Source organism: Parasteatoda tepidariorum, chromosome 10 (genome assembly GCF_982258835.1).
Source record: "Parasteatoda tepidariorum strain Cologne lab strain chromosome 10, Ptep-v5.0, whole genome shotgun sequence".
NCBI classification, from domain to species: domain Eukaryota; kingdom Metazoa; phylum Arthropoda; class Arachnida; order Araneae; family Theridiidae; genus Parasteatoda; species Parasteatoda tepidariorum.
In genome coordinates, this window is record NC_141764.1 from 16910145 (window position 1) to 16936910 (window position 26766).

Below are 26766 nucleotides of genomic sequence, written 5' to 3' on the forward strand. Positions count from 1 at the left end.
TAAAAATGTCGAATAAAGTGAGAATTAAGCAAGCTAAGTTTTTAAAAACTGATAATTTAGTTCGAACAAAGTGTTTCCAATTATTCAAAAAACGTTCAATTGCATATTTAATAGTCTATACTATTCAAAACGAGAGAAAATCAATGCACGCTATAAAATCAACTTAGAATTTTTATTATAATTACATTTCTTTGGAGATATTTTTATGATAGTATTAGTTTTCGATTAGAAAATATTTATTATAAGCTTTATCAATTAATTCTCATCACGCTCCATACTGTGTCTAAAATTCTAATTAGTGAAGTAAGAAAAGAAAGCCACAATCGTGTTTTAATTAACAGAGAAACTTTTTTTTTCATTAACCATGAAAGGCACCTTTGATAGGAACAATTAGCTATATGTTGATGGAGGATATCTTATCGATCTCTAATGGACGTGAAAAAGAAAGAAAAAGTACGAAAAGTGGAGATCACTTCGCCTTAATTAAGGGAGTGTTACGTCCAGGGAACCATAAATTTCCCCTGCGTTCCTGAACTCATCAGGCAACCTAGTAAGCTAATTTTGTTCTGGAAATAAAATACCAGCATAAAAAAGAATATATATATTCTTTCGTTTCTATATATTTTTTTTCTCCTTGTGTGTTGTATGTACGAATGCTTAAGAGATTTTTCACACGTGCAACTATAATATTTTTCTTCATCTTTTTTTGACAGCAGCCATCTTGGAACATGGAGTTGAGTTAGTCGTTCGTCAAGTCTGTGTTCGTATGTTGCCACCACACCTGAGCCCGACACGAAATTTAATTACAGAACATCGATTTCTCATTCGGGGGAGTCTCTGGTGACGTCATTAAATAACTCCCCTTCCACTCCAACTTTTGCTTGTCTGCTGTTTCATCGATTTCAAGAAATTACTATTTTTAGTGAAAAATGAAGCGAAGTGAAGAAGACCTGTGAATAAAAAAATTGAAGTTGATTCAAACTTGACATTTAAGACATATATGCTGTTATGATTTACGTTATAGACTTTAATGTTATAGATTTTACTAATTTAAAAAAGGTTTCTATGTCAATAATTTATTTGTTTTATATTTTCATGAATTATTTTAGAAAATATGTGTTTAATATAAATTGAGGCTATTTCGTGTATTAATTATTACTTGTTCAACAGGAACATTAGTACTATTTTAGACATGAAACATACATCATTTTTTCAAAATAAATGACCGAAACATTTTATTAAATATCTATGCATGCTTTACTTAAAGTTTAAAAAAAAAGAAAGAAAGCTAGACAATGCAGCTTTAGAAACAACTAAAATATAATAGAGCAAAGTATACTTGGGAATTAAAAGAAAAACATTTAGTAGTTATATAAAAACTAATAGCATTAGCAGAGTCATCCATTTCAGCTTTTTTTTAAATATCTTCGTATCCCCCCCCCCCAAAAAAAAAAATTCTGGAAATTTGTGACGGCATATTTTAGGACACTTAGCGTATGTTTTAAACTAATAAATTTTGCTAAGAAAAAATTCGATCACATACTTAATAAATAGCTCTTTAAGGAAGTTCTTAAGATTTTAACTTTTTGAGTATTTCGTGAAACCTCAGTTAAAACATTTTATTTAATCCATAGTCCAATTATCCATTTCTCCAACTTTCCATAGCAATCTATCATAATTATACATTTATTCTAGAGAGAAAAACTGCACATAATATAATCTAGCGTTAGTTTAAGGGAGACGTATTTTAAAATTTGTTTTTAATCTTCAAAGTATGGCCATTTAATACTGTTACGTATTTCAATGGAATATGGATATACAGATTTTAGAGAATTAATTAAAGAGGCCAAAAAGGAAATTTTGGAACAATAACATGTTTATGCAAGTTACCAATTTATTTAGTTTTGTATTTAATTTTTAAAAAATATGTATTTTTGGACAATTATCTCTGCAGTTGTATGATTTTATCATAAATTCTTAATTATCAAAAAAACTAACAAATTCATGATCCTATAATAATCACTCAGCTAATATTTTGTTTCTAAAAATGATTTATTTCAAACGATGCAGTAACTTGAATTGTCACGTACCTTATTCAGTTTAGCATACAATAAATTTAAACCGTAAATATATAAATAAATTTAAATTTAATATTTTATTAATTATTTATAGGGTTGTTTAACTTCGAAATTAAATCAAGTAAAAAAATATATCTGAGGAAGTAATTCTCATTTAATTAGAAAATTTATTTTTTGAAAATATATCCTAGTTTTAGCAAACCTTTAATTGTTGGAAAACAACTCTTAAGAGATCTGCTTTAGTTCGAGCAATAGAATACCTTAAGAAATTAAATTATTATAACTTTATGTAGGGACAATTATCGTTGCGTTTGCACTATCATATCAACAAATCCTTGATTGTTTATCCTTGATACATATTCATCTATCTATTATTATTATTTAATCATATCATATTTTCTCTGAAATTTAAAAAAAATTCACGTATTTTTCTGAAATAAATTGTATTAACGCATATTTTTAGCGTTTTAATAAAACTATGAGACCTTGTCAACATAAATTTAATTCCCAATTCAAACCATCTTTTATTTTACTATAACTTATGGGCAAATAATAATTGTGAAAAATAACATCAAATTTCTAACGATTTCTGTAAAGTGGGAAAAAGAGACGTTAATGTGTCATTCATAACATTTAACGACCATTACTGTAATGGTCGTTTTCGGCCATTTCGGAGAGGAATCCTTTGACCAGTAGCCTAAAGATATGAAGGGTAATCTTGAAAGATGGCCTATCAGGGAAGGTGTTCTGGGGATGACACTTGCCAACCCCCTATTGTCAATTCTGAATGACTTTATTGAAGAGTGACTTATCACTCAAGAAATACGGATGTTTTTAACGTCTAGATTAGTGTTTAGTATTGAACAGTAGCTTCTTTATTTTGAAAACGGAAAATGTGACAAAAATTCGATTAAAATTTGGATTAATATTAGAAAAATTAAATGCGTAAGTATTAAATAGTAAGTAGTAATTGTTGATTTTTGAGTGACTTAATACAGCGTTTACAAATAAAGGTGTTTACAATATTTCAATGTTTTTTCGTTTAGATTCACAGTTGAAAAAAATTTTATTTAATAAAAAGTTTGTTTTATTAAATGCTGTAGATATTTAATAATTTTAAGTTTAACATTTTATTAGAACTATTGTGATTATTATAGCGAAATATAAGTTGACAAACGCTGCAGTTAAAAGCAATTATACCACAGTTGCTAAAGTTTTAATCATTTTAAAAAATTTTTTATTTAAATATTTTCAACAATAAGAACTTAACGAACCTTAATTTTAACATTAGAGATTCTAAATAATGTATGATGATGCATACTTTTTACGTTTAAAACAATTAACGGTAATAAAATATTTGCTTAAACTTCCTGTTACAACTAAAGATGAATTTATTGCTTTATTATAATTATTTTTGTTTGCTTGGTAAATAATTTTAAATACCTATTAAAATACATGAAATTATTTTTTTTACAAGTAAAATTTGATTAGTTACTCAAATTATTATGCTGTCCAATTTATGTTATTTTTATGTCATTCAGTATCTTAGTGTAACGTTATTATATTTTTTATTATGTATGTTTTATTCAATTTGATGTTTACTTTTGAGTGATAACAGTCAAAGCTGGAATAAATTGCATGGTTTAAAAATAATATCTTAAAGTACCTTACATTAGCGAAAGTTTCTTTGTTTAATGAAAAAATATATTTGAAAATGCATTTATATTAAATGATTCATGTTATAAAGATTAAAACAAGGTGTAATGTTGTTTGATGCACTTTTTAACATGTCATTCGTTGATTGATAAAGTCGTTGTTATAGTTGAGTTGTTGTTATATTGATAAAGTCGTTGTTGTGATATTTATCGAATTCAAATGTTATATGCGCTTGCTTATCAAGATTTCAAAGACAAATATCCCAGTTATTATTATACTTTTCTCAAAATTCTAATATTTGAGGAAATGTTTGTATGTATAGACATTTCTTACTTATAATTTCCTGAATAAATTCATTCGATATAATGCAACGTAATCCTTTCATAAAAGTATTCGCAGGTGCCTTTCGGTCTTAAGTTTTGTTTACCAAGTATTTTAAAGTAAATGTCTTCTAATTTAAAGTTTTTTTTTCTGATAAAAATGTGCTTCAAATATGCTTTTTTTTAAAATATTGTTTTTCTTAAAAATTTAATTGTATTCTAATTATTGGCACATTTGTTCAAAAATTTTATTTTTTTTATTTATAAAGTAACAATTCAATTTAACTAAAAAAATCTCTTGTTTAATTTTGAAAAACATTTTCAGTTGGGAAAACAAATTTGGTTTAAATTTTTTGTCCCAAATTTGCTACTTTTATTATCCCGGAAATTTTACGGTGTGTATTTTACAACGAATATTATTAATAACAAGATATTATTTCAGTCTGATGTGATGACTTAAATCGAGACATAGTAATAATTAATATAAATGCTATGGTTTTTCAGTTCATTTAGTTGCTTTGAGTATAATTAATATTTCAAAATTTAATTTAAAGCATAGAGAAGTTGAAATAAAAACCCATCCTTCACGCATATTGACTTATTTTTTTTATAAAAATATTGTTTGCAGAATCAACATTCGATTTAAGATTAATATGCATTTTTCCGCGTGTTAGAATACTTTATTGCATTAATAAATTTTTCATTATAATTATTATTTTTGTTAAAAAGTTTGTTTTAAATTCACCGTATAATTCAGCGCGTACGCTACTAAATAAGATAATTTCTCGTAAAGGAAAAAAAAATGAGAAGTTGATTACTTTAACATAAAAGAAACAAATGATATACAAGTGTTTTATAAATATAAACTGTTTACAACTTCTCTTTTACAATGTCTTCTGTACAGTTATGAATATAAAATGAATTTCATATATGTTTCGAAAACAAATATCCAGTTATGAGTTAGTAGTATGCTTATTTAGATATATGGTCAGTATTACTAAAAAGAGCTTAATTAAGCTATTTGTGATAAGTTAATGTTGTAAATTTTATCATATATATTTTATGTTGATAGTTACGAATGTGTAATAATGTTAAATTTTAACACATAATAAATGCATTATGTATGATTTTTATTCTTCTGATCTGTTTTTGCTATTGTATCGAAAATATTTAAAGAAACGCAGTCACAAATACTTCACATGCACGAGTAAAAGTAGCGAAGAGGCTCCCGTTTTTTTATTTTTTTATTTAGACGTTGCCCTAAATAATTTTAGTTATAAGTGAGTTATAGAAATTTAGTTTTGAAAACTATTCATATGATATATAATGGTTTCGTAAAACTTTTTACTTATTTTTCTTCAATTCTGTCCAAACATGTAGCTTGAAATCTTCATAAAAACAGTGCATATTCAAACTCAGTTATATTACTTACTCATATCATATCAGCCATATTAGATTGTACTGTTAAACGTTGTTTTAAAAACAATTTTTTAAAAAGTAATTAGTTACATTATTAAAATTTCATACTAGATTACAATTTTGCATAATTAGTGTAATTAGCATAATAATAGTGTTTTTCACTGCTTTTCTCCTGTTATGCAATAAAATTTGTCATACTACAATGCTTGAGTTTTTAAGATCGTCTACAGTTTAGTTTTAAAGTAATTTGAAAAATAGAGTATCAAGAATAATTTACTACAATTGTTCTAGCAAATTGTAACTTTTAAACCAGTTTCGTATATGTTTTTGTGAACAGAAATTATTCTAGAAATAGGGCCTCTTCTTTTTTTTGAAAAAAAAAAAATACATTCTTATGTCAAATAATAGCATGTCCTTGCGTGTTGTTGAATATTTTCACATTTATATGACAATAGTTAGTTCTTATTTTCTAATGTATTTTTAAAAAAATTGTCACGTGACAATTTTTCACGAAAATTTTTTTTTCCACGTGATTATTCTACTCACTTTTTCACCGTCACAATGTTATCGAAATGTACCAGAAAAAATCTTGTTGTAAATAAATTTCGTATTTAGTATTATCAAATAAATTTTTTTTTCAAGAATATTATAAATTTTGCTTATATCCCCCCCCCCAAAAAAAAAAGAAAAAGAAAAATGAGGATTACTTAAGTAGAGCAATTAGTTTTTGTAAATCGTAAAGAATGCTTGCGCATACACAATGACGTGTTTTTTTTATTCTTTTTACATCTGTTACAAATAGTTTATAATAAAAAAATCAAATAATTCAGATTGAAAAGAATGTTAAATACACTGAAAAATACAAGCATAAGTTTTAAATATTCTATTTTGAATTATTCTCAATTAAATTTTTAATGATGCAATAGTTGATAAAAGGAGAAAGAAATCAGTGACTTCTTCTAATAACTCAATACACTTTCCCAATGCCTTATCTTAAAAAATCAACAATGATTATTAATTTTAACAAAATTCAATGTGAAGCTTTTATTTAAGATTAAACCATTTAGAAAAATCACTTTTATTTACACAACTGGCTTTATTAAAAAGATATTAAAAATAAAACTAGTTTATTTACAGAATTTTTTTTTAACTAAGTATAGAGGAAGATTTTTTGGGCACTTCTTACACACAAGATGTAAGATGTTCTCAACCTTTGACACAGGCCTTTGTTTAAAAAACCTTATCAACGCACGTTTTAAAATTTTAAATAAACTTTGACAAAACATCTAAATTTTAACAAAGATAATTTAACTTTTTCTACAAATTTAAAACAGCTTAAAAAAAAAAAGAGAGAGAGAGAAAAAAACATGCTCCAGTTATCAATGTATTCAAGGATTTATTTAAAAAGCATGTGAAAAAGGTTAAAAACATTTATATTGAGAAATGCTACATTTTATTTTAAGAAGAATGTCAGCCTTTTTAAGTAATTTCTCCCTCTAATAATTTATAATAATTATCCCATTATTTTTAAATTAAAGAAAAATAACAAATTCAGTCACGCTTCATTCAAAATTGTTTTTTAATCGACATAACAATATTTTACAACGTCGCTACATTTGAAACCTAGTTATTTAATTCAGTGGCACCATTTTCCAAAAGTTTGTGTGCTATTAAAGTAGAACCTCTGTCATAATTAGTGTCGCGTATTGAACAAGAATATCGTTCAGATTTGCTGCTTCGTTAATGTGACGCAAAATTGAACAATTTTATTTCACTTTTTAAACTTGATTGCGCAATACTATGGTTCAACATGAACAAGGAAATGATGTAATTTAATACCTGATTAAAAATGAAGTAAAATTTTGCTGTCCGTTTTTTTTCTAGATATCAATATTATACAGTAACATCTAACCATCTTACTGCATATATAGAGGATTCTAAATTTTTTCTCTAAAATTTGCTTACGTAACATTAGAATGTCCCATAAAACATATTGTCCAGATCTAATTTCAAAATCCATATACTGCTTTCTTAATTTATTTTCTTTTAAATCAATTAAACGTAGCAACTATGTTCTAGTAGAATTTTTTTTTCTCTAACAGAAAGAAAAGAAAGTAGATAATGGCTGCAAATATCTTAAGTGCAGTATTAGAGTAGATAAGGTTAGACTTTTATGTGGATAAAATGTTTCCACTATCATCGATGTACTCTAAAGTGGAACGAATTTATAACCTCGAAACCAACTAAAAAAACTGGTCCATGCATTTTGAAGGTTAAGTATTTTCAAGACCTTGGAATAAGTTTGCGATAATTGTGGGTGCTGCGTGATGATTCACAAACGTGCGTTTCATGATGACTCAATTCGAGAAAGCCGTGAAATGAAAATTGCACCTGCTGCGATTTCTTCTCTCTATAATATTGAAACTTTTAGTTTTTAAGCTTTTTGTTCAAGTAGTTGGCAAAACGAATCATCAAAGTTGTTTTAATCAATTGAATAAGTTCATTTGAATGTCTGAACGCATTGTTTTTGTAATTTTAATGTTGTGTACAGATTAAGTGATTCCAGTTCATAATATTAACAAGGAAAGCAATGGAATAAAGCAAACTTAATGAACTTATGAAAGTTTCTGAGTTCAAAATTATACTAAACTGGGATCTCGTTAAAAGAAGAAAAAAAAACAGCATTATTAAAAATTTTGGATTTATTTACAGTAAAAAATACTGCCATCCTAAGTGCAGTTTCCATAAAATATATTTTACCTAAAAATCAATTTTTATCATAAGATTTTAAAAAGTAATAATTACAATAATTCTTATTCAATTACTGTGATTCAGTGATTTTTAAGTATATAGTGCTTCTAAAAACATAGTAAATCAGATTTTTTGTCCTGTAAAATTTTACGGTGACAATGGGTTTTATGGTAAAATGTACTGACATCTTGAGTGCCGGTATTTTTTACCAGAATTTAGTACAGTGCTGAAAAAAAGCACCTCATTATTATATAAATTAAACGCCAGTTTTTGGCTGTAGATCCTAAATTTTAATGTAATTTAATAATTATTCCAGCCAAGTGGGACATTTTCTTTTTGAAAAATAATTCATGTATAAAATTTAGTTTGAAGTTTTCTGAAAGGAACTTTTAATATTTTATATATATTTCATTTTAAACGCTATTAACACTATTTCTATTATATCAATATTATTATTTCTATTTCTATCATTTAAGAACAGCCTCTAAAGAGTTAAAATTTGGATTAGTTAACAATAGATACTAATAAAAATTAAAGAATTTCAAATATAAAATTTTTTTTAAAGAAAATAAATAACTAGGTAAAGTATTATTTGTATATTAATATTAAATCACAATAGAGCAAGGCTAGCTTTAGAAATTTAAAGCAATTTTAAAACTGCTTAAGGGCTCTTTAATAATTTTGTTAAATATTGAAGTGGTAAAAATTTCTTTATGTAATCTTTAAACTAATCATTATATATTTTTTTCAAAATTTCCTTTGAATAAATATTTATTTACATTAAATCTGTCACACTGGGTCACATTGTATTTGTTGTTGAATTCATGCAATGAATAACTTTTTACACCACTTCTGTGACTTTTTTTATGATCTCCATTGAATCGGATTATCTCGAACAGTTACGTATTATAAGTTAAATGAGTGAAAAATCACTAAAATACTTTTGACGACTGAGAGTAGAGAAGACTCCAAAGGATTGACCATAGTGTGACAAAACGAAAAAAATCTTGATATTTTTGAAGATCTAATTAGAGTAAGAGAACAAATTATTTTGTAGCAAAGTTTTGTCTCAAATTTTAATAAAAAAACGTAAATTGCCTTATATTTTTCTATCTATCATTCAATGTAAAACAGGTTAATTTGATATTTTTAACATATAATTATCTGCATAGCAGCAAACTAGAAAATATTTTTACTGGTTTTCGAACCAAATAGAAAAGAACCTCGTGAACGATAGGATTATGCTTAATAGATTTAAAGTAACTATTTAGAACATTATAAAATTGTTAAACATAAATAAAAATTTTGTGACAGGCTTACTTTTTGTTAGGTGTCATTTATACATTTAGAAATGCATCATTTTTTAAAACCAAGCTTTTCAAAATTGTAATTTTCGAAATACTGTTTTAAGGAATTTAAAATTTCATAATAAAATCTGCTCAATAGTTCGCTGTTTAATAACAAATTAATTACATTAATTTTTGTTGATAGGTTCAAAATGGAACTGATAGCAAAAAATCTTCCAAAATGAAAAGAAAAAAATATTTTTGATTACTAAACAAACAATACAGAAAAGCTGATGCAGTGCTTTAGTTGCTTAATAATAAATTGAAGAGACATTCAAAATCCCGTAACTATGGCAACAAAGAGCTGAGAGACAGAATAGGGGAGGTTTTGAGATAGAATGGAACAATAGAACTTATGAACATCGGTTGGAGGGCTTTTTATACACATAGAATAGGGGGAGGGGAAGAACCTTTTTGGGAGATATAAAGGATGATGCATGCCATTGTTACAAAAAAGAGGAAAAATGACACATTTATCTAAAGTTGATACATGACCCGAAAGTTTATTTAGTTCCAGGGCTTGCTTAATCCACAGTATGCTGAATATGGTAGAGTCTGGGGGGGGGACATGATAAGAGTTTAAAAATATGAAATAAATGTTTAAGAGTTTTCGAAACTTGGCAACATAAGCTACTGTACAGAATTCAATTGAAAGGCAGTAAAATTTCTAGCATGTTGATAGAGAAAATTTCCTCGTGTAGAAGAATTCAACATTTGGATGCTAATTTAAGGTAATATGGTTCTGTACTTTACGTGGAATGGTATTAAATTGACGAAACAAAGATTAAAAGAAAATAGTTCAATCAATTTCTGTTCTAAGAAGTCGTGAATCAGTTTCGTTAAAGGATAAAAGAACCTCTTACTCGTTTTAGGCATTATATATGCCTACCCAAGTCAAAATTCTTGATACCAACAAAACCATCAAAAATTTTTGATGGGACATCAAAAATTTTTGATGGGTTTCGTTGGTTTCAGTTCGATTTATGATGTTCCAACATCATTTGATGGTTACCATCATCCAACATTTTCCATTACTTGCTCATGGTTTTGGATAAACCAACAAACTTCCATCTTGGAATGATGGAAAATGATACTTTAATACTGTAATCGTTAACCATCAAGATAAATTTGATTTGCATGAACCAACAATCCATGATGTTCCGTGATGGTTCCAACTATGCATTTCCATGATGGTTTAACGGGAATTCTTGTTGGTTCTCAGGAAGCCATCAGAACAATTTTTTTTAATGTTGGACCATCGTAAATCAGTTCAAATTCCTGCATTGAGATGATGATTGTTCATGATCATTCCAACATTTGATTTCTAAGATACTACGATGCAAATTCGTGATGGTTCAAAATAAACAAACCATCAACGGAAGTTGCTATTCTTACGTTGGACCATCATAAATCAGTCCGAATTCATACATTGAGGTGATGGTGACGTATGATGGTTACCATCAAAAAATATAATGTTTCTTGATGGAATTATTGATGGTTACTATCGAGTCTATGTTGGTACATCAATGGAAAAACATCAGAAATTTTGACTTGGATGCACTCTTTGAAAAATTGGTTGAACATTAAATCATAATACGAGACAATATAAATATAAATTATTTGCTGTAATCTGAACTTGGGGCTGAAATTAAACTAATGCTTCCATTTAAGCAGAAAGGTATTATAGAATACAATTGCTTTTATGAATAAAAGTAACTCTTTTACGTTTTGAAGCAGATAACTCGAAAAATCATTTCAAAGTTGAGCCATAATAATTGTACATTTACAATAGAAATATGAATATTTTGCTGCTATCTAAATGAGTTAAAATTAAAAAACAAATTAACTTATTAGAATTAAACCTTATAATTGTGTAATACTATTATTTAACACAAACTAAAATTTTTGACTGAGTGCTTTCAAACCTTAAAGGTATATTTTTATTGTGAAAATCTTTTTCATAAGCTTAAGTATCACATATTAGACTCACAAAATTTAAAGTGAAACCTTTTGTATTAACGAGCTAGATAATTTAATCTTATATAACTCGAAAGATAAAATGAGTTTTACAAAAGCAAAATGCGTTTTCGACAAAATTTACAGTTTACAATTCATTATTTGTAAATGTTTTCCATCGAATTCTGAAAAATCGTCTTCTGTGGCTAAATTCAAAGAAAAATTTTTTGATTTCCGATTTGCAAAAATACATAGGCGTTCAAAATTACAGGGATTTTAAAATTTCGTTAACTACACTAAGAAAATTTTTTTTCCTTTTGCATGAAATTTTTTAATATATCTTGGATAATTTCAAGTCGGATTTCAAATCTTCAATTGATCTCTTTCTTCAAGTTACAGATTTCCTTAAAGGACATCTTTAGTCCATTTTTAATCGAAATTTCAAAGCTTAAGAACTTTTATATAAACGGGGCTCTCATAAAAGTTGTGACAAACTTCTATAGCAGTTAGGACTCGTCATCAGGATTAAAATTGCATAGGAACCCAAGTCGGGAAATGTCACCATACGCAGCTAGGAGCCCTTTCCCTTTAAGAATTATTTCTTTGTGTGCGTCTGAACAGCTCAAAATAGGGAAGAGTCCTTAGCCGCGTCTAATGAGATTTCCAGGCATGGGTTCCTATACAATTTTGAACCTGAGGACGAGTCCTAACTCCCCTAGAAGTTTATCGTAACATCTACTAAACACCCTGTTATATATATAATGTTTTTAAACCTGTACACTTTGACAAAAAATATATACTGAAAATGTTATTTTAAAAATTCTGATTCTTAGGGAGTAAAACTAATACTTCAGATTTTAAGTTCCTTTTCCCGAATCAGGCAAGATCAAATAGTTGTATAAATGCAACAAAAATTCGTTCTTTTGTGTCATTACCAGAGTTACTGCGCAGTTAAAAAGTGGTAGGAACATATGACCATAAAATACGAATAAAATAACCAATTAAAAATTTGAATTCGGACACGTTGCCATCAAACATCGGAATCAAAAGCTATATAACAGTAGTTACAGAATCGAATGAAAAAAAGGGATAATAGAGGCTATGGTCCCTTCTGATTCATTTTCAAAATTAAAACTGTTTAATGCAGTTTAAAAGTTTCCGTAGCAATCGGCCCCTGTTGTTAGGCAATGCTGTATTCAGGGCCTGGACAGTTTTCTTAGTTTAGTTGAAATCGTCCATCGCTGAATGTCCCACATAAGTTCTAAGAAAGTACGGTCAGGAGAGTTATCTTGATAATCCATCTGACAAATAATTTAATTTTCCGGGAATTCAGGAGCCACACGAACCTGTTGTCTACAATTTTAATGATTTTCTCCTTAAATGAGCTAAAAATGCCCTTCGCTGAGCACTCCTATGAAATTAAGAATATGCCATCGATTTGGATAAGCTATCTGACAAATGCCTTAAGTTTAGAGAAAATGATTATTCAGGTGAGATCTACGTCTACGCTCATTGTATTCTTTTCAAATGAAATAAAGGCCAAGAGTACATCTGAAAAGTTTATCATTAGACTCAAAAGATCTGATCCTTATACCTTTGACCATGTCTTATTACTATCGGTACAAAGTCGGGTGTGTGGATCACCAACATAAAATTTTTTTTTATACCATCAAAACTTTTGCTGCCATTATAGTTCGTTGCTGTTTTTCGCATAAATTGGAAACTAAGCAGTTTCCCAACATAAAAGTATAAACCAGGCGAGTAGTTCACCGTAAAACCAGATCAAGTAATGGTAAAAGTATGATCCGTTACCTGACCTGTTCAAAAAATTCGACCAATATAGCAATTGACGTTTCATTATATAGACAATAATCATAAAATGGGACCGTCTATCTTCTATGTTTGTAAAAGAGGCACTCTGACTGGTGAGAAGTATAAGGTTGAAGGTTTGGAGCCTTATGATCGCTTTTTCAGACACATTATTTGTCCTTGCTTCAGTAATTGAAAGTTGACAACAACGAGCCTCCAGACAGAGCTCATCTGGTCGATAATTTTATGGTAAATTAGGATATCTATAAGATAAATTGGTAATCTTGGAGCCTTATGATCGCTTTTTCAGACACATAATTTGTCCTTACTTCAGTAATTGAAAGTTGGCAACAACGAGCGTCCGGGCAGAGCTCACCTGGTCGATAATTTTATGGTAAATTAAGATATCTGCCGGATGGATTAAACGGTTAAATTGGACAACGAATGCGACTCGCTTTCACCCAAAATTCAGGGTCCTTAAGTAAAGCATATTAAGGAATAGGACGGCATGAAACTAAGGTGTGAATTTCTGTAATAGGAGAATATTACATCTACTATAGGAGACCATATCTCTATTAACATCTTGACTTGTACTGTAACCAGTGTTCAATATCTTCCTACTCAGACAAGCGTTAGTGTTTTCGAACTCTTGATTGTTTATTTCATTTGCACTCTTAATATATCAACACATGTTCGTACTAAATTTCAACAAAGTATGACCAGTTATTCTGGAGATAATCGATAATCGAAGAGTTGAATTGAAGTTGTATTTTAAGTGAAATGGGAAAATCCTTTTCGAAATTTTAATCTTCTTCATTCTAAATTTTATAAGACTTCCAGAAAAGATTTTTTATTTCCAAATTAAGTAATTTCGCAAAGAATATATGAGATATCTATTTTAAATTAGTTTTTCCTAGTGTTAGCTACTTGCTTAATTTGTGAAGCGAAATTTCAGATCCTGAAACAGTCTCAATTTTTAATAAAATCGTTTTTATGAGAAATACCATCAAAGATAAGACACATTATACACCTTTTTTAACTACACATTATACACATTATATTTGCGTAAAAACAATATCCATGAAAAAATTCAACTTTTTTTTTAAAAACTCGAATTACTAACAGTCAACTAAATGTACTTTCATTCATTTAGTTGACTGTTATTTAGGTAGCAGATTACGTATAAACCAATTATCTTATTAAATGTTTTAACTCCAATAATATAAAGGAAAACGTTTAATCTTGTTTTTTAAAACTGAGAGATACATTTTTGGTGCATTGGTTGTGACCATTGGAACATTACATTGGAGGTGAAAATTGAGCATAAATAGTAAGAACTAAGACTATCTATGACATTCTTGGTCAAGTAATTATTATTTAGGTGTCATGAACATAATGACTCATGTCATTATTGTCATGATTCCTGAACATCTTGGCAGTATTTGATATGCTTTTAAATATGCTATTTACTTCTAAATATGCTATTTAGGACCAGCTACCGAATTTTGAAACTAGCATTGAGCAACATGTCACATTAAAGGAATGAATTTTATTTCCACAAAGCGGTATAAATAATTAATTCCTTTAGTGACTACATTAGTATTAATTGATCATGAATGCTTTCCTGTAATATATAAAGTAATGTTTTTGAAAAAGTAAAGTATATTAAGGTATGTGAAAAATACATAAAAAAGTTCATCTTGAAACAATATATTTGCTTTTTCTATGAAATTAACAAGAACTACATGCAATTTAAGGCACATTTATTGTATCTTCTTGAGACAATATGTGAAATTGGAAAGAAAATTGAAACATTATTATTATTATTATATGGAATACTTGCTTTTAACTATTATTTTTTTGGAAAATAACAAATTAAACATAGTTTTTAAAATAAATGTTAAGCTCTAAATTTATTTAAATGTTCAATTTTTAGAAATAATCTGTTCTAAGTAAAAGAAAAAAAAATAAAGAGAATAAGACTGTTCCACAATTATTTCAATTGATGTGAATTTTTTGTTAAAATTTTTTTTACTTTTTATTTCACTTATTTATTTATTTTTGTATGGAATTAAATTTAGCTTAGCTTAATTCGGTTTGCAGTTAACAGTTTATCATGATAACCATTGTACTGAAACTTTTATTTTTGTTAAAGTTTTCCAAAATTAAAATTGAAGTTTTAAGTTGGTAAGAAAAGTGAAATATCCAGTGATAGAATGGAGTGAGCTTTCAGTGGAATTCTGGGAAAGGTGAGCAAGGAAGTATTACCCCAAAAGTATTCGGATTAAATCTTGCCTCTCTCCATGACTGAAGAAGAATGTGAAAAGGGTGAAAATTGAATTGGCAACCCCCCTTCCCCGATTTTTCATTATGCTCTGTCGGTTGGGAAATATCGATGGAATTTTTTTCTTAACGCAGTTAAAGGAATGTTCGATAGTTTTCTCTTCGATTTGTGCCATCCATGGCACAAACTTGTGCTCGCATTTGAAGAATTTCTTGAATTCGTTCGTAGTTACGTGAACAGTGGAATGAAACAATGGTTCCAATGAAAATAATGAATTAAATGGAAATAGGGAATTCATTTTTGCAAAAACAATTATCTATTTTTTAATAGGTAGATTCCCCGCACTTTTTAATGCTTCTAGTGTTCTAAATCTCAAATAGTTAAATTTGAAAACTAAGTAAAAGTATATATGCTAAATGGCAATGCATGCTATGAAAGCTAAGTGAAAGCATAATTTAAGTAATAGAAAATGTTATAAAACCATAGTTTAAATAAATATTTAATGTTATTAAATAATATAAAAGCTTAGTGGAAGTACATGTTAAGTGGTTTCATCAATCATAAGGAAGTTTAGAGAAAGAATATTTTACAAGAGCTTATGTTAGCTTAGTAGAAAATTATGTTAGAAATAAAATCTAATATTAGCTTAGTTGAAGAATTTTTAGTGATAGTGTTAAAGATTAATGAAAGTATATTTTAAGTAATACTAAATTATATAAGAGTTAAGTGGAATTATACAATAAAGCGTCAGCCAACTTGGAGAAAGCATTTGTAAATGACAGTAAATAATATAAAATCTGTTTTTAAATGACAGTAAAGGATTTTATTGAAAAAAATCTGTCCTAATTAAAACTCTGCCAAATAAAGATAAATTAATACATAATACAAGAAACCGTAATATGTTTTTGACCTGTTATGAAACTTGAGGGTTTTTTAAAATGTTACTTAACATTTTCTTCTATTAACCTATTCACCATTCTCCATGGTTTAGAGAAGAACTCATTTTTTAAGGCTTGACTTAACCATATATTGATTTTTTTTTCTTTAAAGAAATTTTTGTTACTGACTGAAACAAATTAATGCATAATAATTTAAAAACAAATTTGTTTTTATTCAAAACAAAACCATGACTTCTCTTATTGCCATTTTAGATTATAATAAAATTTTCGATTATTTTTGATAGACTGTTGATGATGGAGAAAAATTTTGTAAGAAAATGCAAAAAAAAGCTCTTTATAAATCTTTTCTAGATATTTTTTCAAAAAAATTCACAAAAAGACTTATGCACTTATTAGTTTTGAATAAATGACTTGTCAGTTATATAACTACTGTTCTTTTAAATAAAATAGATTACGCTTGTCTTGTAATACTATACATGCCTTTCATTTATAGATTTTTGAAAACTGAACTGAACGTTTAAAATGAAGAAAATTGATTTGAGTGCTAAATCAAGGTATTTTCAAAACTTTAAAAGTGAACAATCATTATTCAAAAACCATGTAGAATTATTTTCTGAACTATTTTAATAACTAAAGTGACATTAAATCATATTTTGTTATTTTGTAAAAAAAATGTAAGAATTGAATATAATAAAGCCCATCATTTCCTTCAGTTTGATTGAGAAACTGTGTTCGAAAGCTATTGCTCAGTTCAGTAAATAGTAATAATATTTTCTTCGAAAATATTAAATTATTTACTCTTGAAAAGTAAATAAAGTTTATTAAAAACATAATGAAGGATTTTTTAATTGCACCCTTCCCCTCTTATGGCATAGTTCTCCTTTGGAGACATAATCCTCGTAATTAGCAGAATGACATTGGATTTTACAATTTACTAAAACGATATTATAAACAATAATATTTTTATATAGCTTTTACACATTATTGTTACCTTTATTACTAAAAAATTATTAATATTTATAAGGAGGTTCAATACTTTCATTAATTGGCCCATAAAACTCTGAAATTTAAGAAACACATCAAATTCATATAAATTCTCCAGGGAGTATTTAATAATTCTAGAGGAAGAATTAAAATTAATGAGGTTAAAGGGACTTGAATTCAAATAATTTAGCAAAAACCAGCAGATTTTATAAATTTATTACTGAAAATTAAAATGAGGAAAAAAAATTCTTACCTTTAGTTTCCTGTTAATTAAATTTTATAAGATATATAAAATTATTTAAAAATCAAGATCTGTTATGACTAATATGTTCTTAATTGAAAAAAAAGAAGGAAAAAAAAAAGCGTATTCTATAGTATTTAATATAAATAATTTTATCATAATTTATTCAAACGTAATTTTTTAACAAAAATAGTTAGATAATTTATGTTAAGTAAATTTTCTCTACATTTTAAATGTTTTGGGTAGAATTAATTTATCAATTTTGATGATTTACTTTTCCCGGTTAATTTTATTTAAATTTTTAGGACCATATCGATATAAAAACCTGGTTGGTGAGTATCCATGTTGCTTATGTTTAAAGTTCAAAATTTGGTACACAGAAGGCACATTAATTTTACCATCTTTGGTACAAAAAATATTCAAATTTATTAAAATATCGATCTCAATACGTGTGATTCTAGCTAACTGTGAATAATTTGAGAAAAAAGCTGCAACCATTTAAAGTTATATTTAATGTAGGGTTTTTCTAAGAACCTATTTTTAAATCTGTATTTTTAAACTCAACGTATATTTCATTTAGTTACTGTGTATTTTACGAATTCTCGCCAAAAATACTATTCAAAAGATCCTTCGTTTAAAGGAATGTTTAATAGTTAAACACAGATTTGTTCTTTAAAAAAATCTTTTCCTAAAAATGGTAAAAAAATGACAAACTTTATATTACCATTCCAAGAAACTAAAACTAACCACTGATTTAGTTCAGCAATTTAAATGAAATCTTAAGATAATAGATTCATGTTTAGTAAATGTTATTTTCTCATTAAAATAATTTTTTGGTCCATTGATACACATTAGCCAATTTTAACAGAAATCTAAAAATATACATTAAAGACGGGCATATATATATATATATATATATATATATATATGAAATATGAATAGTCATGAAAATAACCAATATTTTAATATATAAAGGGATAACATTTGTACAGAGTTATAAGAAAATGAAAATCTTTATTTTTTTTTGTTCATGCCGAAAAAATCCATTATTTATTTTTAATAGTTCAAGAAAAAATATAAATAAATGAAATTTTGGGTATAAATATACATTTTTAAAATAACTTCCTCTTTTCCTTATCATTGTCGCATCACATTCACTTTTGATAAATTGGAATTTAAGTATGAAAGATAATGGCAATTTTATGAGGCGATAAACGTTCCACTCTTTTATGAGGTGCGAATTATACATAAAAAAAAGAAAAAAAGAAGCACTAATATAAAGTTACGGTCCTATTCCTGCGACACGCAGAGCAGGTTTTTGATGGAGGGTGTGCGACATCAACATGGTAACACGTTGAGAAAACTTTCAACATTCACATCACGTAGGCCATAACACGATGTAAATAAACCTCGGGCCATTGTTCATTTTAAAGAGATTCAGAAAAGTTGTACAGCCAGACAACCAGTGAGGAAACTTGTATATCTTCCTATTGTGTTGGGGTTATTTTTCTAAACGCGCCATTGGGTAAAAGTAACGTCCGAGACCACCCAAAAAGGTGTGCTCAGGTAAAAAGAGGAGGATAATAGATCCCGAACAGGACATAAATAATTAGAAGAACATTACGAATGTGGACATTTATGGCCAATCAAACTAAGAGAAAAACTGGAGCTTAAATTGTAGATATATATAATAGTTTGTATTTATTAATTTGCTATTAAAGCTTACTTTTCGATTGTTGGAAAAAGCTGTACTTTAGTCTTTTTAAGAATGTTTTTAATTTCTCCTCTTTGTAAATTTATTGATTCTCAAAAATGAGTAAATAAATAGATAAAAATAGAATCTTTTCTTCCTTTTTTTCATAAAAAAAGAAAAGAGAAGAAAAGAAATTAACATCTGAAACAATCTCAAAATCCACAGAACACAAAACGTAATTCAAAAACTTAATAGGTAAATGAAGTCTAACTCAAACTAACAATCCTATCTTTTATAATCAAAATGAAACGAATGAAACGATACAATAAAAGGGTTGTTACAGTAATAACATTAAAAGAAGTGTGGTTATTTTAATAAAACAAAACTATCTTTTTATTGTTTGTAAATAGAAATAAAGATTAAGTTTAAAATATTGTAAAAAGTTGAAGCTCTTAGTTGTTTAAAAATAATATTTTTACGAAAAAAAATTCATGGATTTAATATTCAATTACTTTTCCTGAAGATTCATTTTTTTTCATTGCCTTTTCAGATCTCAAAGGTCAATTGATTTTCTAAGAATAATATAGAAAAAACATCTGGTTTCTCAAATAAAAAGTGAATACACAAAATCCTAGTTACTACTTTTAAAATTATAAGACAAAAATGTCATAATTATTGGAAAGTAATAAATAGATCCTATTTTTGATGTAAAAATTACGAAGTAAATTAATATTGTAATTATGAATGCAAGCATTTGTTATAAATGATAATTAATAGGACAGAAAAAAATTTATGAGTTATTATAATTTTATAACAAACTAATGTTTTTTTTTTTTCAAAACTACCAGAAAACTTCGTAAGACATTTTACTCTTAATAATTTTCTTTACATTATTTATAATCTCTATAATTAAAAGACAAAAATGATGTATTTTTTTTAAATATATTTTTTAAACTATTTCTTTTCTCTTTTATTATATATGAAATCAAAGCTATAAACTTAAGAACATTTTAACTATAGACTATATGAGTCGATATATTTTATGGAAATACTATATTGTTGTTTTTCTTAATGCGTATTTTTATTTTTCTTAGTACTTAATATTTTTATAAGTCATTTTTTCAAAAGATGCTTTCTTAAATCCTTGTTTTAACTCAAGGTTCAATTTATTTAGAATATTATTATTAGAAAGATAAAGTCTCAATAATAATACATTTTTTCATTCTGTTTATTTGACATTTACTTTTATACTTCTTTATGATATGTTATACATTACTAATCATATTGGTTACTGTATTATTTAAAGCTTGTTAATAAGAAAATTACTTCTAATTATTAAATAATAATTTATTACGAATTGAGATTTTCGGATGTGCATCTTTTCAAAGAATTCATGGCGAAGATACTAAAATGTAAATGTAATACGTAATTTGTTTACTAAAAATGACTTTTATTCAACTAAATAAAAGTTTATTATCTTAAAAATACAGTTTTTCCTCATAAAGTTTTAAAATTGTGTAATATTGTATACATATTTTTTACTTTATTTAATAATTTTTAACTTATTTGAAAATGATTTATTCACAAAGTTAAATATCTTTTGCATGCGTAAATTATAAAGTAAAATTTAATTTACATAAAAAGAACTTTTTTTTGTTAATAAAATCATTGGAAGTGTGCAACAATGTACGAATTGTTTTTACCACCTTATCAAGGAACAAACAGCAAAAGTATTCAAATGGTAGGTGGAAATAAGAGCACCTGAGAACACCTGAGAAAAAGCACCAAAAGAAAAAGCGTCAGAAAATCGCTTTATAGATTACATATATCATTACTAAATTAGATTAATTAAATTAATTTTGCTTAAGTATAGAATTTCTTTGCATTCTTTTACCATACTTTCATAAATAATTTCAATTACGCTTGTACGAAAGCAAATTTATAAGAAACAAATGCAAATTTAATGTAAATTGTGTAAAAAAAACAAACAAATTTAATGTAAAATTAATGCAAATTTATGACAAACTAAATTCATAAGAAGCTAGTTTATAAGAAACTTATTTCAATAATAATACTTGAAAGTAATAATTACCAGTGGAATTTTATAACATTGATTATATTTATATAATGGGTATTTCCGAAATGCTATTATTGCTTCTTACCTGACATTAAATAATAATTTGCAAAGTAATGTTTATAAAACAAAAATTAAATTCGACATAAATAAAAAAAAATCTTTTTTTACAAATATTTAAGATACACTTGCTATTAAAACTTTTTTTTGCTTAGTTAGAATTACGTTTACCTGTTAATTGTATATTAATACTTATGTGACCTTGATATTGATTAAAGATAACTTAAGATTATTTACTTCGACTGTATTTTCAGTCCCATTTCTCTTCAATAGTTTAAATAATTATTTGTATAACTATTCACACTCTTATTTCAGATCAAAATCTCAAAATACGTGGTCATGTCATGACTTTAATCGAGCATTTAAAATTATGTGTCATTAAACAGTCGTAATTTTTTTTTTTAATTATTCACATCAAAACTTAATGATTCTGTATTTTTGTGGTATTACACGCACTCTTTTCCGGTTTCTTTTAATCGGGGGTTTTTTCCGTTGCTTTTTTTCGTGATTCTTTTAAATGTAATGCTTAATTTCTTTATTAAACATAAATTTTATTCCATTAAATAGAGTTTTAATTTAATAAAGTTTTAATAATTTTTTATTAATAAAGCTATTATAAGTTCAAAATATTGTGCACATATTTTTTCTTTATTGTTAATTTCTAACTTATAAGTAAATAAAATTCGTAATGAGTAAAAATACATTATTTACAAATAAATGTAAGTTAAATATATTTTGTTGCATTTATATGTATTTTAAAAAAGAAATTTTTTTTACTTAGAATTAATTTTGCTTACTAATAGAGTTATCATAAGCGTTTAACAATGTGTGTTTTTTTGTTTTCTTTATTTATCAATTTTAATTTTATACATTTAATTTATTAACATTATTTTAAACAATTTTATAAGTGTTATCTTAACAATTTTAATAATTATACATTCATAAGGTATGGAATTTCTCACCAGTTTGACACTTGATATTAGTCAGTATATTCACAAGATGAAAATAATAATAGTTTAATCTACAGAGATTTTACCCAATGTTTGTCTTACGACAACTAGGCTAACTACCTTAACAAGGTTAACTTTATCTTTTGAGTCCTTTGCAATACAGAGAATAGTAGGGAAATTTTCTGCATATGCGGTATGAAGCTTAAAGGGTACTAGTGAAGAATCAATAAAATTCCGAAAATTGTGCAAAATTTTAACTTTGATTTTAAATTTAGTTTAAAGTTAATATGTTATTAAGTTATCAGTTATTATAAGTTAAAAAATAATAAATAATATATCTTCTAAATTTTGTATTCGTAAATTTTATTTTTAAATAATACCTAACTGTCTACTTAAAATCAATTAATTCAATTAATTAATTTTTCCAAGGTAAGTAAAACATCAACATTCACGTCATTAACATAATATGTGTGCTAATTTGTTGGATTAATTTAGACAATGAGAAAATTAGATACTTTCTTTAAATCAAAATATTACATCAAAGCAAAATTAGCTTCAATTGTTTCGCATTTTTTGTGATAATTAATTACAACTTGTTAAAACACTTGCTTAGTAGCAGGCGTTTCACCTTTTTAAGATTTCATTGTTTATCAATTATCATATACCAATATATTTAAAAATATATAAATTAAAAAATTAGAAATGATTACATGTTTTTCCTTCTTATTTTCAGATGAACAAGAAGCTTTTAGGGAGATTTTAAATCAAGCAAATGCAGTATATGTTTAACATAACTTGTAAGTGAAAAATATTTTAAAAATTTATTACATTATGCTGGCCTATGACAATAATATTATTGTAACCTTGCATGGGTACTATGATAAGTTGGTAAAGAAATTTGTCTGAATATTTTTTAATAATTCTTGGAAATTATTTTTACTTTAAAAAATTCTGTTATACTTTTGTCAAATATTTGTTATTTTTAGCATGATATTTCTCAGGTTTATTCTTATTGTTTTATCTATTTTTAGTTATTTGTAGATATTCATATGAGAAATTTATAACCTACTTTCGAACTTATTAATCACTTTTACTCGTTTTCATAAGCTCTGATATAAAAGCGTCAATTTTTATGTTTTCTGTCTCACAAATTGTTGCTATTTCTTGAATTTTTATTTAAAGGAAAGAGAGGAAAATAAAAAATGAAAATACAAACTTAAAAATTCTGATAAAAATTATTATGATGTTACGTTTATTTTTTGCAAAATGCCTGTTACATGTTCACAATTAATGTATGTAAACATTTTTGATAAAAAGCAAATGTTGGTTTAAAGACAATGTTTACTCTACGGACCAAAATATAACATCAGTTTGACACATTGTGTTGATAGATAATTTGATTTTTCAAACATTATGTGTTATTATAACTTTATATAATTGTACATTCGATTTAAAGTTCCTAGTCGAAACAAACAAATAATTCCATCCCACAAAAAAAAAAGAAAAAGAAAAGTCTATTGACTGTTTTATATTCAAAACTGATCAAACATTACAAACAAGAAACAAATTAATTATTAAAAAATATTTAAACAATACAATGCATTGAAATTTCAACGACCATTCAGTAAAAATTAATTTTCTTGTTTTTTTATGAAATAATGTAAATGTAGGCATTACCTTAAATAACAAATGCAAATCTATTATTAAATTACTTTTAAAAAAAACAGTTTCAGAAATGTTTTTTTTTTCTTTAAAAAGTTTAACAAATTTGCTTAAATTTGATTTATTTAATGCGTCTTTGATCAAAAAGAAATGCTTTACGCAAGCATAAAGAGGTATAAATAATTTATAAATATACCTTCCTTTCTCACAATTATGAAAATTTTTTTGCATGATAAAAGTATTTAAATATATTGTTGAAGTAAAAATTTTCAAAACATTTTAAATATTGAAATGTAATAAGTAAAGTAATAATAATGAATATTATTCCTGCTAAAGTTCTCTAAACAAAAATGAGTCGATAAAATTTTAACGTTAAAGGATTAAATTTTTGGAACAAAAATTAATAGATTCGAAAAAAAAAAACCTTCCATGTTCCAAAACCTTCCAAACCTTCCATAAAATTTGTGAAAATCGTGTTGCATTTTTTTTCATAATAAATTACTTGTAAAAAAACTAAACTTATAACATTTAAATAACACAAATTTACCAAGTAACTCTATTTTTGCTTTAAGAATGAAAAATTCAAAAAATTGAAAAACTTCTATCAAAGCAATATCGATAATTTTTTATTTTTAAAATTGTTTAATAAATCAGTGCTAAAACTCCTTTTAAACAGTCACGAGCAAAGTATTAACTATATATTATGCGATACCTATTGTATCGCAAATTATACATAGCAACAACTGTTAAGATTGGAATGAATATATTTTGATGTAAATTGCAAGGAAAGAACATTTTTTTAAATATCTATCATATCAAATGTTTTTTTTCTGCAACTATGATGCTTATAAAAATTTAGGCTATGTTAAAGAAATTGCTAGTGTAAACATAATTGATAATGTTAATATATTGTATAATGTAAACAATTAATTGATAATGTAAACAAAAATGTAATTTATCACAACTAACAAAAATTAAGTTTTATTTTTAGATAATGTATAAAAATGAATTTTACTTTTTCTTATAGGTTATAAGTAATTACACAAAAACATTACACCAAACAAATAAATACTTTTAGAAGAAAAAATGTTTTTGGTTGGAAACAGTATTTTCTTCTTATTAAAGATATTTTTAAATTATAGTTCAAAAAAAGTATTCAATTAATTGAAAATAATAAAAAAAATATAATGAAAATAATCACAGATAAAATAAATAATTAAAAAACCTCTCGTTCTTACTCAAAATACACAAAAGATATCATTTTGAGATTGTTTTAAAAAAATTAGTAAAAGAAAGGAAGAGATCAAAAAATATTACTAATTTTCTTTAAATTTTCCCTTGAAGAATTCGATTTCTATGCAGAAAAATATTTGAAAAGATATTTGAATTTCTTTTTCAAATTTGGCCACTTAATTTTTTAGTGTAGCCTTTAACAATCCTGGCCCAAGAACGGGTTCTGAAAATAGGTTTGAAAACTATTTTTTTTTAAAAATATAGTAAGAAGAAAGATCAGACTTTTGCTATTGATTTCGAAAATTAATTTTTTGATATTTACTAGTTTAAAAATACTGATTTTAATCTTTTTTTTTCTTCAAAAAGTACAACTGTTTTGAAAACTCAGTTTATTGATACTTTAAATATTTAGTTGCATTGAATATTTAACTAACTTATAACTCTCAATTGTAATATTTTTAAAAAAATATAGTATTTGTTAGCATTGAAAAATAATTTTATCTCTTAAATATTATCTTTTTCTTTAAAAAATGAAAATTCTGAAATTCTGTAGCAATAACTTTGAGTTTGTTGTTAAAATTTTTCTACTTATTTATAAAAACAGTTTTAAATTGCCTCATTTTTTTTTCACCTAGGGAGTTTTAGAGTAGAAAGTTTACAATTATAACTTCTTTCTTCCATTTCATAATTTTTAATACAAACATAGCAGCTTTTACTACTTCTTCGAAATTCCTAATTTTTTTTACGAGTCATTTACTTCTAATTAATACTTAAATTGATTTTTTTTATGAAAGTAAATAAGTAATCAATGAAATTATTAAACATTGCTAATTTAGAACTTATTTTTAGAAACAGATATTTCATTTCAAAGATGTGATTAAAGAACCATTCTTTAAATGAGTCATGCAAGAAATCTATATATATTTACCTGTTCCGATCAAAGGCTGTTCTGCAAATAATTCAATCAGATAGTTGGTCAATCTTTTGCAGGGCTCGTGGCCGGATGTCCTTAATGGCTGTCATATGTTTCCAACTCCCCATATGGTCATTTATTTCTCAGCCCCAAGCAGCCAACTAGGGCTGTAGAACCGTTAATACTTTCCCCTCTTGTAAACGCCCACCTGACAGCAATATTGTAGGACCCCTTATTTTGAGGGGAGAGAGAACACTGCAATAGAAATAGAATAGAAACTCCCAAGGATGAAATGTTCTATCTGTCATACAATATTCCATGATTTCTAACCAATGAGGGAGAAGAGTTGGAAAATATCCGAAGTCAAACTTTGGGGATCATTCAAACATTGCGTAATGCAATCTGAATTACAAAATTATTTGTTATGCGTTATTTAAT

The 26766-nt window shown here is 26.1% G+C and overlaps 2 long non-coding RNA genes across 2 annotated transcripts in view; one reads left to right on the forward strand and one right to left on the reverse strand.

Annotated features, from left to right (window-relative positions):
• Positions 1 to 852, forward strand: part of LOC122269178 (uncharacterized) — a 38577-nt gene extending 37725 nt beyond the window's left edge. The window contains exon 4 of the long non-coding RNA XR_015429622.1: positions 714 to 852. This is a non-coding gene — a long non-coding RNA (uncharacterized LOC122269178). The remainder of the gene's footprint in view (positions 1 to 713) is intronic.
• On the reverse strand, positions 313 to 26766 carry LOC139426192 (uncharacterized). The gene is made up of 2 exons (XR_011637386.2): positions 26344 to 26766; positions 313 to 950 (listed from the first exon to the last, which is right to left on the reverse strand). It is a non-coding gene; the product is annotated as an uncharacterized LOC139426192 (long non-coding RNA).